Source organism: Pan troglodytes, chromosome 16 (genome assembly GCF_028858775.2).
Source record: "Pan troglodytes isolate AG18354 chromosome 16, NHGRI_mPanTro3-v2.0_pri, whole genome shotgun sequence".
NCBI classification, from domain to species: Eukaryota; Metazoa; Chordata; class Mammalia; order Primates; family Hominidae; genus Pan; species Pan troglodytes.
In genome coordinates, this window is record NC_072414.2 from 51,882,005 (window position 1) to 51,898,585 (window position 16,581).

Genomic DNA, 16,581 nt, shown 5'->3' on the forward strand with positions numbered 1-16,581 from the left:
ACAGAAACGGGAGAACACTTGGGAAAATCCTACATTATTAGTTTGCTGTTAATTAAAAAAAAACTCTCTCCAACTGAGCACTGCCTTGATAAAGAACCTAAATTCCAGAAGAAAAATAATCCTAGTAAAATAGCTCAGGTATATATATTTCTAAGTCTAAACACAGCCACTTTACTGCTATGTGTGGTAGGAAGGCTGTGGTGTTATAATACATACCGGTTTTTGTCCACAGTTTCTGGCTGATAGCCATAGCCCTTGTTGCAGTCTTTTGTTATAATGTTGGGTGTATGAGGCCACATGGGCAGCCTCTGACCTCCTCCTGTCCTCCTTTCATCTGCTCCAAGGCAAGACTCTACTTTTCCCCTGCCTTTCTGATTGTGGGTCCTAGGACCCTCCCTTGAGAGGGTCCCACCCCTCTATACCTTGGGGAAGAAATGCTTACATCATGAAGCTTCCATAAAAACCCAAGAGGGCTGGTGTCAGTGAGCTTCTGGATAGCCAAACTGCAGGTTCCTCCAGAGGGTCCTGGGAGGGCATGGACCCTCTGGAGCCCTTCCCCCATTTCCTGCCCTAAACATCTTTTCATTTGTATCCTTTGCAATATCCTCTATAATAAACTGGTAAATGTAGGTAAGTGTTTCCCTGAGTTCTGTGAGCTGCTCTGGCAAATTATTTGAACCCAAAAGAGGGGGTCATGGGAACCCCAACTTGAAGCCAGTTGGTCAGAAGTTCTGGAGGCCCAGGCTTGTCACTGGTGTGTGTTAGAGGGGGGCCAGTCTTGGCTGGGGACTGAACACTCAACCTGTGAGATCTGACATCGTCTCCAGGTAGACAGTGCCGGAAATGAATTAAGAGGACACCCAGGCGGTGTCCACTGCTTGGTGTGTGAGGAAAAAAACCCCACACATATAGTCACAGAAGTCTTCTCCTGTGTTGATGATTATTGTGATGTGAGAACAGAGGAAAAACATGGTTAGAGAGAGTTTTCCCTACACGGAAGCTGTCTTCTCTTTAGTTCGCCGGGTAGAAGCAAACAATTCCATAGTCTGGGAAATTTGTTATCAAGTGCAAGATTCAGCTCAGGTCCTTGATTCTGTAGTCTGTTATTTCAGTGGCAGCGACAGTTTGATTAAAAAGGTATGGAACCCAGCTAGAGGACTTGGGTTCAATTCCCCACTCTGCTGCTTATTTGCTCTGTGACCTTGGGCAAGGCCACGCTCGTCAGGCTGTAATGGAGAATGTGTCCCAGAGGAAACTGAGGTGAAATTTCAACATCCACTCCACTCTTACAGGCTGTGTGAACCTTGGGCAAATTCCTTAAGATCTCTGAGCCTAATTTTCCTTGTCCTAAAAGTAAAGATGAAGATTTTAAAAATCACAAGAGCTGGCCGGGCACACTGGCTCACACCTGTAATCTCAGCACTTTGGGAGGCCAAGGCAGGTGGATCACCTGAGATCAGGAGTTTGAGACCAGCCTGGCCAACATAATGAAACCTGTCTCTACTAACAATACAAAAATTAGCCAGGTGTGGTGGCACGCACCTGTAGTCTCAGCTACTTGGGAGGCTGAGGCAGGAGAATAGCTTGAACCTGGGAGGTGGAGGTTGCAGTGAGCTGAGATTGGGCCACTGCACTCCAGCAGCCTGGGAACAGAGCAAAACTATGTCTAAAAAAAAAATTAATCATTAACTATTAATAATACTATTGATATTAATGAGGTTAACAAAAATGGACAATAATGCCATCTTCATAGGATCATGATGATTAAGTGATAGAAAATAGGAAGCCTTTTTGTCAACCAAAAAGATATATTCATGTTAATTATCACATGTAACAAAATTTTAGAAGCATCTAGAAGAGTCCATGGATTACAAACTCTTATCTGTGCCCTGCAATATCTTTATGAAAAATTAAATTACCTTTTACTGAAAAATTGCTACAGAGTTTAAAACATATGGACCTGGAATCTCTATTTGAGGATTTTAGTGATCTTGATAGTATACCAAGGCATTAGTGATGGACCATATGTCTTTTCCTAGGCCTGTTTTGCTCTGGCAGAAGGTACAGAAAGAATGCATGGTTCCTGAAATTTGGGGAGGGTAGGCAGAGCAGACAACAGGCTGTGCCGCAGAGAGGAGAGATAATCTCTACATGGCATGATGCAGAATTCGTGGCTGGGAGGGCTGCAGGCGAACTTGGCTGGCTTTCAGAATGGACTTCTCTTAACAGACACAGAGGAAGTTGTTAATTCTTAATAATACTAATAACAACAGCAGAACAGCTACTTCCTCAATTATGGTACAGGGTGTTTCATTCTATCATCTAGTCTTGTGCAGCTGCAACACCAGCATACCAGGACAATTCCATCAAAAGTACCAACTTCACATTTAAAGAGGTGAGAAAACGAATCCATCAAAATGTCTCCTTGATTTGGACATCAACACATTGGAATGTGTGGTGAGGGTTAGGGTGATGTTCCCCTTTGCTTGGCAAACTGCCTCTTCATTGATAATGCAAATTATGACTGCAAACGGCATCTCTGGGGGATATTTAAAGTGCTTAAGGGAACACGCTGCACACTTCAGAAGCGCTCCTTTTATATGCAATTAGTCTGTTCATGACACATCATTCTTATCTATTCATTAAAGTAAGTCCCTGGCTTAGTTGGATGCATTTTATGGATTTATAGTATCACAGGAGCTCAGAACTGGCTAGGGCCTAAAGGTCATCAAGCTCACGACTCCTCTGTGGGTCATCCACATCCAACATCCAATATCCAACATCCGTGCCTGGGCTACTTGCATTTCTGCCCCAGTCCAGTGAGAGGCCACTCTGGATCTCCTCAGGCAGCCCTTGGAAAGATCACAAACTCTGGAGTGGTGAGGACCTGGATCAAATCCCAGCTTCATCCTTTAACAGTTACGGGAGCCTCTGTTTCCTTATGAGGGTTGTGTGTGCTGTGCCTGGCATATGGCATATTTTTTTGAGACCCTTTTAGCTCCAAAAGAGACTGACGATAGATTAGTGGTTGCCAGGGAGCAGGGGGTGACTATAAATGAATGTGAGGTTTCTTTTTGGCTAATGGAAATCTCCAGTTAGATTGTGATGATGGTCGCACAACTGTGAAAATTTACTTAAGTCATTGAATTGTACACGCAAAACAAGTGAATTTTATTACATGTAAATTATGCCCCCATAAAGCTGTTAAAAAAAGATAAAAAATATCTAGCAACATTTTTTTTAATTACAAAAATACCCAAGGTGCTAAGCATAGTATACATAAGATAAAAGCTAATTTGGGGTGTTGCAGGAGGAAGTATATGCAGTTAATGAGCAAAAATAATTTTAGGAAATCATCTGCTTTGTATTCTCAAAAAAAATTAAAGAAAAATTGTCTCTAGGAAAGACAATTAAAGGTAAGATCATAGAACAGACTGGGGAAAATTGAGTATAGATCCCAAATCCCTTTAAAGAAATCCATGAGACCAATCTGTTTAAGAATGCAGGATTTTTTGACTTTTAGAAAGGTAATATGGGGCATTTTCCATAATTACATAACACCCCCAACAGGGTATGTGGCAGCATCTCATAATTAAACATATTAATATTTCTTTAGTGAAATGTATGAATATTCATATTAAGTAGGATAAATGCAAGGCTATAAATAGACTCATGTCAGCTCAGGTCCGGATTTGCCACCCAGTGAGTTTGCTACAAACTTCAGAATATGCTTGGCTTGCCAGACTTTTGGATCTCAGGATTGGAGAACTGGGGCTGTGGTTCATATTGTTATCACACACATCATGACCTTGCCTTTCCTTTCCCTCCTTCTTTCTCCATGTCATAACTCTAGGGACTGGGACAGTCTCTCCCAAGGGAGAGCCTGAAGTTGGGGACCACGCTTGAGGTTAGATTGGAATTTTTTGCTCTGTCACTACTGAGCCTAGATGAAAGTGAGCTAGTGAATGAAAATCAGAGTAAAATGGAAATTTAAAATTGGAAATATTGTCCAGGATGAGATGGACAAAGAGGAAAGAACCAAACTTTTTTTTAACATAGGATAACAGATAGATAGTGTACCCTTAAATAATAGCACAAAAGCACAGGCAGCAGAAAAAGATAATTTTCAGGTTAGATTCATTAATAAATTCTGTATTATTTACCTGGTTTGTTTTCTATTTGTTTATTTCAAACTTACTTTGCAGAAGTTTTTGAATCTTGCAAATGATTTACCACCTGCCCTTTAAACTCTTTGATGCACACTCTGTGAGTGGCTCCATCCTTCCATCTCCCCTATGGGACCCTGGCCCAACAGGAGTCCAGGGTACTTGTCACCATGCTCAAGAAAGTGTGGCAGCCGGGTGCAGTGGCTCACGCCTGTAATCCCAGCACTTTGGGAGGCTGAGGTGGGCGGATCGCGAGGTCAGGAGATCGAGACCATCCTGGCTAACACGGTGAAATCCCGTCTCTAGTAAAAATATAAAAAATTAGCTGGGCGTGGTGGCAGGCACCTGTAGTCCCAGCTACTCGGGAGGCTGAGGCAGGAGAATGGCGTGAACCCAGGAGGTGGAGCTTGCAGTGAACCGAGATCACGCGGCTGCACTCCAGCCTGGGCGACAGAGCGAGACTCCATCTCAAAAAGAATAAAAAATAAAATAAATAAAGTGTGGTGATAAGTGATGTGACCACAGTCTAGTGACAGTGATGTGACAGCCTACCATGGCCAGGTGGACCATAATGTACATCCCTGAGTTTCAGAGGAGCCCTGTTCCACTAGACTCCAAACTCCTTGAGGGCAGAGACTTTGTCAATGTTCTCTCTCCAGACCCCAATGAGCTGCTCAAAAAACACATGTGGATTAATCAAATATATGACAAGTCAAATAAATCAAATAACAAGTAAAAGCAGTTTGATAGTTTACTATCTTGCTGATTGCCAACCCTTGCTCTAGGATCAAAAAATAGTTCATAGGAAGGGTGCTTTTCCTTGGGGTCTCCTCCTTCTCCCTCAAGTGATATGGGTTCTTTGAAGCATCTGTTTCTCTTTGTTGGGTTGATATCCCGCAGCCGTAGCTGCTGGAGGCAAGCTGACCCTGGGGATGAATGGAACGGTATGCTCTCTTCCTAAAAAATGAACATAGCTTCTTTTTTATATGTAATTATTTAATGACACAGGAAATTTACATGTTATGAAACAAGCTGATTACAAGTAGTAGATAGAAGATTACTTCATTTTTGATAAAATTTAAAGAGCATGAACATGCATATAAAAATTAGATTATGTACAAAATACCAATAGTGTTTACTTCTACTCAGTAATTGAATATTCTTCCCTTTTCATCTTTTTAGAAACATTATTTCTGAAATAAAAAAGGAAAACATGATCCCAGAGAGAGTTATTACACACCAGAAATTAGGAATCCAAGAAACCAAGCCAGGAGCCCAGCAGTCAAGGTTGGAAACCCAAGACAGGAGCCCGACAGTCAAGGTTGGAAACCCAAGACAGGAGCCCGACAGTCAAGGTTGGAAACCCAAGACAGGAGCCCGACAGTCAAGGTTGGAAACCCAAGACAGGTCCAGCCAGGGTGATGACGGTCAAGCCCAGAAATGAAGATTGTTCTCTTCTTTTCCTACTGGAATGTTCTTTACCAAACAGTTCCCTCTACATTTAATCTTCTCAGTGCACTTACATTTAATGGGATCCTATGATTAAACGGCACAAGAGCAAAATGATGCTAGCAACTTTAGTTTTAAATTGCTACAAAATTTAAAATAGTATGTACTATTTTGTAGTTACATACTATACAAAACACACTTGAAATCAAGTGCTCCTACAACAAAAAAACCCATCTGACTAAATCACCAATTTTGGTGGTTTTTTTTTGTAATTTTGTTCATTTTCAATCTTCATAGCAAATGCATTTTTTTGCTTCGGGGCCTAGAAGAGGTAATTTTTCTCAAAAATAAGCTAACATGAATATGTGCTGGGCACTATCTGATGGCTTGGCTTTAAGTCCAAGGTAGTTGGCGGCCTTGTCTTCTAAGTACTCTGTAGAGTGAAAAGGCTTACCAAAATCCAAACCACCTTGAAATAAAGAAATCCGAATGAGGAGCATCACCATTCTTTGTGTTTTTTAAAAGTCTTTGCTATGTTACCAAATGAAGAAATGCAGTATATTACACCTCTATCGATGGAAATGAAGCACTATATTACACCTCTATTGATGGAAATGAGGCTCAACCATCTCAATTTCACCGTTTTCCTACCCCCCACCTGTCGAATGTTATGACAGCTAGTGACACTTTATACAAAACACCTGAGAAAGGCTCATTGCTTTAAAATCAAAAATCTATAAAAGCAATGCCACCCTAATCCTAGGGTGCTTCTTAGGTATTTCCCAAATCTCTTTGCTCTTTTATACTGCAGCATTTTCAGGAGGAGTCATGAGATACTGTCAAGGTTCATGAACCTTGACATAACTAAAAACGAAAAATAACCTTAGACTCTTCTCTGCATTACCACCAGCTGCCTGGTACACTAGGTCACCTTTTACAGGAGTTACATTAAAACAATAATGTACATTGGTGTGTATGTGGTGGGGGGGATATTTAAAATATTATATAATCACAAGAAAGACCAGAGATTTCTTGCTTTGCCCTTGGGCAACTAAGAAATTTAAAGCCTGTTTTATATCCCCAAAATAAAAAAGAGACTTGATAGAAGTAACAGTGCTCAGTGCTTGCAACCCAAGTCAATTTATAGAAATCTTGTTTAAATTCAAGGGGGAAATAATTCATTTTAGGACGAAGTTATTCAAGATGAAAGAAAGGCGTGTCTTCAGTGAGAGAACTGTCTGCTGTCAGATGATTTCTTGCTAATGTGTTTAAAGATTTTGGACTTCTCAACTTTCTTGGTTTTCTGGTAGCCAAATTCACCACCGCCTCCTCACTTTTTCTGCTTGCCTTCATTGCTGTTGATGTTCAGATCAACAGAGGGAGGCACCTTGAAACCAGATGACAGAGCAACTTATCATTAAAGATCTGTTTTAGAGAATGGGAATCCTAGGCTCGTGTGTATGACTTATATGCTTCCTGGGCTGCCTTATGAAGAAAGTAGTTCTTTCCAATTAATTTCTCAAGCTGAGACTGAATGTCAGAAATTTTAGACCAGGAAAAGTCAAATTCACTTAATGGAAACTTGGATTGTTTCAAGTAGTGAAGGAACCCCATTTCTTCTGGGCACAAAATGAGCAAGGCATGCCCTCTCCCATTTAGACCTCTGGCTGTTCTGCTTACACGATGAATATATTCCTTAGGGTCATCCAGAGGGTCATGCTGAACAATCCAGTCGACTTCAGGAATGTCCAGTCCTCTTGCTGCCACATCCATACACAATAGTATTCCTGAATCTGCTTTGCAGAACTGGAAGAATGTGGTTGTACCCTTATTTTGCTTTTGCTTTCCATGAATGGCCAAGATGGGCAAATTCATGTAATTTAGCAACTCATAGTGATATTTCACAGACATACAAGATGAAAAGAAGACCATAACCTTCTTCTTTCGGTTCTTCTTAAGGACAGCAAAGGGCAGAAGGAATCTTTTTTCAGAGGGACAAACAACGTATTCCTGCTCAAGACCATCCACTGTTGCATTAGCTTTATCATCATCGCCAACATACAATGGCTCCTTTTTTCAGAGAAATCCTTGCCAGGTCTTCAACTTTTTGAGTTTGGGTGGCAGATAAGAGCATAGTGTGTCTGCATGTTGGCAAAAGTTTAATAATTTGCTTTAATTCCTCTTCAAACCCAACATCCAAGATTCTATCAGCTTCATCAATAACCAAATATTGTAGGTTTTTATACATAAACCCTGGTGTATTCTGCATATAGTCAAGCAGACGGCCTGGTGTGGCCACAATGATGTTAATCCCATTAGCAAGTTTCTGTGCTTCAGCAGATGTGTTACCGCCACCCATTATCAACCCATAGGTATGCATGTGGTGAGTATTAGCTCCTTAAGACCACCAAAAATTTGCATGGCTAGTTCTCTAGTAGGTGAGAGAATAAAGACCCCTGGTCTATTCGTGGGCATGAACTTTAACTTAACAGTGAGTTCAACTGCAGGAATGAGAAAAGCCAGGGTTTACCACTGCCTGTTTTTGTAGCTGCTAGAAGATCCCTGCCTTCCAGGAGTGATCTGATAGTTTTATGCTGAATTTCAGTCATGTTCGTAAAGCTTATTTCTTTTATTGCCTTCAAAGTGTTTTCATTGACAAGATTAGATAGAGAAGCACATGAAGTATCGTCAAAAGCTCCTGTCAGTCTCAGGCGCAGGCTGGGCACCTCACGGTTATCTTCCTCATTATCTGGCTTCTCCAGATTATTTTCTGTTTCTTTGGGAGTCTTGGCACTTTATTCTTTAGATTCCCCTTTGTTTTCAGTTTTTGCTTTTTTTTTTGCATCAGGCCCAGCATCATTCACCATTTTTCTCTTTTTCTTCTTTTTCTTTTTTGATTCTGAATTGGGAGACTGCATTGCTGTCTCTCCGTTTGTTAATACAGTGGATTTCTGGGGAGATTTTTGAACTTTTACATTTTCCACTGTTTCTTGAGACACATCTCCATCTTGAGCTTCTGATAACCCCACATTCACAGAATGTTTTGATTTTTTAACCTTTCCACCTCCCATCGTTTCTTCAGACACACCTCCGTTTTGAGTTTCTGATAGGGTCAGATTTGAGGCCCCCGGCAACTTTAGGTTCTGTTGTGCATTTTGAGGTTCTGCTTCTTGATCTTCTTGCTCAGGAGTTTCATCAGCAGGTAAGACATGCTGTCCAAGAAGTGCCAAGACCACAGTGCCACACAGTACGGCTACTCAGCTCTCAGGGCTCATGTTGCACACAGCTTCTTAATACCTCACTCTCATTCAGGGAGTCACTAACCAAAGGCGACACTAGAACAGAGTGTGCACTTTTATCTTCAGGATATTCCCATCACCCTGACCAAGTTCACTAAGTTATAGGGCAAGGCAGATCTTAATTTTCTACATGAGAAGTGTTTAGAGACTAGAGTGAAGGCAGGTAGGGGACTTGTGTTGATGCCAAATCTCCACAGCAAGCAAATAATTTGTGTTTTCACTGTCTATTTATCTGGGTTGTCTTGGAGACACTGATGAAACTAGAGAGACTGTTGAGGCCTCCCCAGCCAAGCTGTGGCTGCTGCTTTAGAGAAAAGCAGCCTACTCCATTCACAGGCCGAAGGCATTTAGATAGAGTGCCATTATTCAAAGTATCAGCTTTTTCCTTTGAGTTTTGTTTACCTTATCACCATGACCCCCTACACTCATAAACTCCCAATTTCATAGGCTCTCAGATTCAGACGAGGCCCTTAAGAAGAAAACACCCACCTGTGGTTTTAATACACTCTCTAACGTAAACTCCAGGATGGGAAAGCTAACATTTATAGGGTTCCTGATATATGTCAGGCATTTAATGCATATACATACACTTTATTGATATTATTGCATATCCTTACGACTACTCTGCTCAATCTTCCCCTCCTTTCTGTGGACAAGAAAACCGGGAGTCAGAAACATCCTGTGGCTTCCATGAGGCACACAGTTAGTAAGCGTTAGAATGAGATAAAAACCCAGAGAAACTCCTAGGTCTGTGTTCCTTCACTAAGTCTGAGACCCCATGGCCTGCCAAGGGGCTGAGTGAAAATTGCTGTCCTTGAAGGTTTTGCCCATTGCCTGTGTGCCTGGTTCCAGGAGGCCTCAGAGCTCAGAGGGAACTACTGTTGTTCAGGCCAGCCCTCCAGGAGTGAGGATGGATCCAGGTGTCTCCCTGCGATGAGGACAGCAGGGTGTCCTGCTTGGACAGGCTCTGATCTATAGAAAATGTGTATTTTATGCCAGAAACATTTTCATATTGAGGACAGCAGGGTGAGGACAGTGTGAGGTGAGGGGAGATAACCACCAATACATGCAGATGGTACATGCAGTTGATTATTTGGTGGCTGCAAAAGTGGGAGAGAAACAGCTTTGTCTTTTGAGATCTATGATTCTGAAGCTTGTACCTGAAAAAGCTGCTCATCTCTGTTCCTCGATTTCTGAGAGGAGAGTCTTTTTAGGTGGAAGACAGACAGGTCTGTACAGGATGGACTGGGAAAACCTCCTGCCCTCCCTACCTGCCCCTCTGACTACCAGAGCCACAGATACCTAGCATTTTCCTTCCTTCCTTCCTTCCTTCCTTCCTTCCTTCCTTCCCTCCCTCCCTTTCTTTCTTTTCCTTTCTTCCTTCCCTCCCTCCCTCCTTTCTTTTTCCTTTCCTTTCCCTTCCTTTCCTGTCCTTCTTTTCTTTCTTTCTTTCTTCTTTCTTTCTTTGTTCCTTCCTTCCTTCCTTTCCTTTTTTTGTTTCCTTCTTTCCTTTTTCTCCCCCTTCCACACAGCATCGCATTGGAGGACAAATTCCAGTGAACTTGGAATCTACAGGTCTGGGTTCAGGTGTAGTTCTGAGATTCACCATTGGGGTGATCTTTGCTAAGTTACTGCAGCTTCTTGAGACTCAGTCACCTCCCTTCTGGAAGGAGGATTAGAATGACCACAGCACCCAGTGGTAATTATTGGACTACAGGAGGAAGTACTCTGGAACCACAGATACTTTGAAACACAAGGGATGCTTATTCCATGAGTGGAAGGAATGGGAAGCACCACAGTCCCGGGCTTATTTCAGGGGTTCTTTGAACATGCTCAAATATTATCTTACACAGTCCATGAGCCTGGCCTGCCATGAGGGCTTGAAAAGATGTCATCTGAGGCTTTCATTTGCCATTTAGTCATGAAGAGGGAGGACAGGACCTGGGAACACTGTTTTGGGTAATAGTATTGAAAGACTTCCATTCATCTTGTGTGGATAGAAACACATTAGGTAAGTTATTAAACTAAGCAAACGTAAGCAATGATACATCCATTCAGTAAGTTACCATGCAGCTATAGAAAACGATGTTGTAGAATATTTAATGACATGGAAAGGTCATCCCAATATTTTTAAGTGAAATAAGCTGGTCACAAAACAGAATATACATTATAATCCTTTTGCAAGCCACATAGGTTTACATGGGGAAGGATATATCCCAACCTCTTTGCTTTTGCTATCTCTAGTCAATAGAACTGTGAGTGAATGTTATTTCTTTTTGCTTGTTGGTGCTTTTTCCAATTGTGTACAATAAAGATGTATTGCCTTTTTAATAAGAATATTTTTAACGTAAATAAGTTCAAAGAAGTCCAAATCAGCTCATTCACTCCTTTCTCATTTCCAGAGCATTGCGCCCAGCCCAATTACCTTCTTTCAGCTTATCCACTCTCTAGCGGCTTCATGGCTGCATGTCTTGTAAATAAACAGCATTCTTACCCATGAATTCTAAGAGATCCAGCCCTATCTCAGCATCTGCTGGGAAGTAAATCACTCCCCTGGAAATCACTATCTGCAGACAGTTCGCAGATTGGCAGCATCAACAATTCTACATAGGGCTGGTTCTGAAACCTGGTAGAAATTCTCAGCCATATTTATAATGCACATATGGATACATTTCCATGGGAGCAAAGGCGATTAGTAACCATTCTTTACAACGCACATATTTGTGCATGCATATGTATTTACACTTGGCAAATTATGAATTCACAGTGGCTATTAATATAGATGGAATCTACACAGAGTGATGGAAGTGGGGTTTAGAAAAAGGCAAGTGGACTGAGAATAAAATACGTGCTCTGGCTATCCTCTGCAACTTGTTCAAGGCCAGTTAGCTGAATGTATCTCAGTTTACTCAGCCACGTGGGAGCCATGCTTGGCTCAGTGATGCCAGCAAAAACCTTTAAATCAGACAGAACTGAGTTTGAATTCCAGCTATGTGCCTTGGTGGTTATGTGTCCTTAGGTGACTTACTTAACTTTGTGAACCTTGGTTTTCCTCTCTGCCCAATAGGCAATAAGGGCTACCTCATGAGGTGTTATGCCTGGCATATAGGAAGTCTTCTGCAAATGACAGGGAGAATACCCTGGGAATTGCATCTTTCATTGGAATGGAAGAGAATTGGGTTCTTTTTCATTGCCTCATTGAAGTTCTACAGAGTGCTGCACAGGCACAATGTTGAAGTATCAGCAACAAAGTGCATTGCATCACCTGGTATGCACCTCCCACGAAAGAATCTCGGCTGGGCGTGGTGGCTCATGCCTGTAATCCCAGCACTTTGGGAGGGCGAGCTGGGCGGATCACCTGAGGTTACGAGTTTGAGACCAGCCTGACCAAAATGGTGAAACCCTGTCTCTACTAAAAATACAAAAATTAGCCGGGCGTGGTGGCAGGTGCCTGTAGTCCCAGCTACCCAGGAGACTGAGAAAGGAGAATTGCTTGAACCTGGGAGGTGGAGGTTGCAGTGAGCTGAGATCGTGCCATGGCACTCCAGCCTGGGCGACAGAGCGAGACTCATATATTCAGCCGCATCAAGCAACAACCTACTGTGGAGTTATGATTGATCATGGAGCTTCCTCTTTCCAGCAATGAAATTTTAAATGCTGACAATTCTAGCGAAAAATATTTCTAAAACATACTTTACAATAGTTACCCATTATCCTGACTTTTTAAGCTAAACATGTTGACTTGCAGGTAACCATTCATTGATGTCTCAGTTCCCCATTATTATGCCATGGGGTGGCAGCTCGCTACCTGTGCTAGAGTATGCAACCCCTCCCTTCCTAGGCTCTAGTTGTTTCTTTTGTTGCTACTGCACCTACCTTGAAAAGTGCTCCTATCACTTTCTAGCTGCAATAAAATCAGTGCTATAGGATAATCTAGTGCAAACTCCGTCTTTGAGAAATAAGAAGCAAATTTGGAGAAGTGAACAGATACAATGAAGATAAGGTCTCAAGGTATTTGATCGACTATGGATTAGAGAACTGAGTAAAAATTCTGAATAGCAATTGCAAGGTAAATAAAAATCAGTAAAGATCATTGTGAAAGTCTTCTAAAAGAAGCACATGGCTGGAGTCCAGCCACTGTACAGCACTTCCTTTTCAGAGACCCTCAGAAATCTTTTCTGTACACCTTTGGGATCAAGAGGGCTGGGAAACTGACCTCCAAATAAAAGAAGTTGTCCATACACACATGTGTGCACACACGCACATTCTATATATGCACACACAGATACACACCCATACACAAACAGAGGGTGGGACTGGGTAACTATACAGGCTGGTTCAACAAAATAAGCCCTATTTAACCCCTATTGGCTTAAACAGGTCTTGTTTTAAACGATGCACTTTGAGATAACCCGCAGGAGATCTGTGCACTGAATGTGTTAAAGGGCTTGAGAGATCTACACCAGAGGGTAGTCAAATCCTTATTCTCATTTCCTGCCTGTTCCTGCAGCAACTGCTTTGAATGCCTATTGGAGAAACATGCCTTTCTCCCCAATACCACAGAATGCCTGCTAGCAAAGGAACAAATACGAAAACTTTAACAGCATCTCAAGAGTGTTCCCCCTTTGCTCCTCACCAACTACTGACAATCAATGTAAAAGTAATCCTAGTTTTTATTTGAAGCTATCTTGGCTTTAAAAGAACCTTCCAAAAAATGATTGATGTGATGAATTAAACCCATAGGTAACCCCTGAAATCTGCTTTGAATAGCAACAAATTCCTAACAATATCTTCAATGCCTGCAACAACGAAATCTAATCTCTGAACTCCTAAAGGTCAAGATTTGCTGTCTGGTAGCACGGCTCAAGAGTAAATGCTCCCTAATGCTGTGCTAGGCAATTGCTTTGCACTCCAGACAATGTCAATTTTGTCCAAGTAGCTGCAGATGTGTCTAGCATTAAGTCAGAATGGTGTCAAGGGCCCTTCTTGAACACTGGCTGATTCTCAGAGAAACTGGTCCTAAAGCCCTAGTCTATTACAGCCCATGTCCAAAAGACAGATATTTAGAGCTTAAAGGAGGATGGAGAATAAAGCTGCATTAGATTTTTTAATGTTTCTGAATCAGGAGACCCAGGGGAAGAAATTCTCCCATGATCCAAATGTCCTTCCCTCCCCCTCCCCACCAGCAGCCCTTTGGATTTCCTGATTAAGGTACTGCACAGTATCTATGAAGGCCTACCCTTGAGCTACTTTCCTGATAAACCATTCATCACTGCTCTGGCCAATTCTAGCTATGGAAAAGCTATAACAGACTAATGAACTCATTAAATTAAGAAACGTATGTTACAAGAAGTAATGTGCCAAGAGAAGGCGTGGGGGTAGGGTGGAGGGAGCAGAGATTGAACCAACCTCTAAGCAGAGTACTCAACATAATGAAGTCTGTAAATGCATCAGCCCCTTAATCCCCAATCCTGCAAGGAAGACAGTCCTCCACCCCCCGACAACTATGCTTCTTTAGTTTAACGTGTCCCCCCAACCCCCACTTTTTAAAGCAGGAAAACATTATAACTGATTTGAAGACATACTTAAACTAGAATATCTGGATGGAGGTATTTTGGTTTTAAAAATTAATAAGAGCCAGAGGAAGGTATTTTCCTTTTTAAAATTGATAGGGAGTATAAACAAAATAATATTTCTCACGTTGCACTGGGAAACCCATTCACCATTTCCCACCTATCTATCACCAGTAGTACCTCCGCTACTCTGAAGCAATTCATTTTTAATTCCTTTCCTCCTGTGTTCTCTTCATCTGCTGTAAGCCTTAAAATAAGAAAAAAGTCTACCTGGAGCAGGTTGCCATGAGTTCCATAAGCATGCCTTGCCAGATTGTAGAGGAAACAGTTCTTAAGACAGGGAAATCAGAATGTTGCTTTTTTCTGTGTCAAATAAAAGACTGTGTTGTCTTTGGCAACACATCTCACATTTTCACTTGGCAGCATCCATAACCCAGAAGGACGGAACATGCCACGTAGTTTCCTAACCTTTCCCCAGTCTACTCCTTGGTAACAGATATGTAACAAGTGGCAGAGGTTACAAATGATTCACTCTGGACTGTCTCTGCTGAAAACCACAATGCATTTCACAGATGGAATGCCATTTGTTCTGTGAAATCAGCAAAGAAGACAAGCCTTCTTTTTCTGCATCTGGAAATATGTTATAGAAAACCCACGGTTTGATTTTCTTCTTTACCTCTCCTTTGATTGCATCATGCTTTTGGCCCTTCTTTACTACCAATAACTTGCACTGGATGTCAAGTATCACCTGGGAGGGATACTAATTTAAACCAGGGATGTAAACTGCAGAACCCAGGCAGGCAACACAAGTGACTGGAAAGAGCAGGCATAACACAACAGTGAGTGTGGAACTGGGTGAGCTGGAGGCAGTAGTTCTTCATCTCGAGCCAAGTGTTGCTGGGTAGAAATGCTTGTTTGCATTGCTGGATCATCCAATTTTTTTAAGAGAAGAGAGAAATTGGATTTTATTGTGGATGAAATTTCCAAATTGTTGAATATTGGCTCAATTTTTTTAAAACTTGGCTGCTTAACAGATCTAGCCCTTGGAATGCCAGATGTGATCCCTGCTTTAAACCCATTTACAGCTCCGCTCAAATGGGAAGTCACCTGATTGATTAGAAATGTTGGTAGGGAGGTCAAGAGTGTTGCAGAGACAGCATGAGATCTGCCTATAATTGGATGGGCCAACTGGAGGAAAATCCAACCTGCATGTTGAGTAAATCCCAGGATTTGATGTAAGGGAACAAGTCCAAAGGCCTCTTATTCTAAAATTGGGGGGATGAGGGTAATTAGTGCCAAAACAGGTCTAAAACTAGGAGATGTGGATAAAGAGGCTAAGTAGGTGAATTGTGAGTGCAGATTGCTCAAGGTCTAAACCAGGGATGCTAAATTGGACTCCTCGCACCTGCCAAGTCCAATTGACTAGGCTGATAGCTGTCAGGAAGGCCGGGAGGCTGAAAGGAAAGCATACTAACGATAGCGGAGTCTTGAGTGCAGTTATCTTGCCAACCCTGGTCTGAAAAAGCCCAAGATTTGAGGGACTACCATACATTTAGCTCTCTTCCAAGCAGGCAGGGGTTCCAGGTCTGCGTACAAGACAGCAACATAAACACTGGCCTGCTTTGTATCTTTAAGTCATGTTTATAGAGATTCTATAGGCTACATCAGAATTGGAATTTACATCATGCATTTGGAAACAACAAAGAACATTTATCATACTGGAAGAAAGAGTTTAAAATACAGATTCTAAAGTGAATGACTCAGTATTAAAAGAAAAATATTAAAAGATACAAAATTTTTCTTTTATATCACTTTAATACATATAAGTGATAACATATACGAGAATCTATCTGCCCACACTTGGCCCTTAATATTTAAATATTAGGGCCGGGCATCGTGGCTCACGCCTGTAATCCCAGCACTTTGGGAGGCTGAAGTGGGTGGATCACAAGGTCAGGAGTTCGAGACCAGCCTGGCCAATATGGTGAAATCCTGTCTCTACTAAAAAAAATACAAAGAATTAGCCAGGCATGGTGGTGGGCGCTTGTAATCCCAGTTACATTGGAGGCTGAGACAGGAGAATCGCTTGAACCT

At 41.8% G+C, this 16,581-nt stretch overlaps 1 pseudogene; it reads right to left on the reverse strand.

Annotated features, from left to right (window-relative positions):
- Positions 1 to 6,751: 6,751 nt before the first annotated feature.
- LOC467696 (ATP-dependent RNA helicase DDX18-like) lies at positions 6,752 to 8,984 on the reverse strand (annotated as a pseudogene).
- Between the last annotated feature and the right edge of the window lie 7,597 nt (positions 8,985 to 16,581).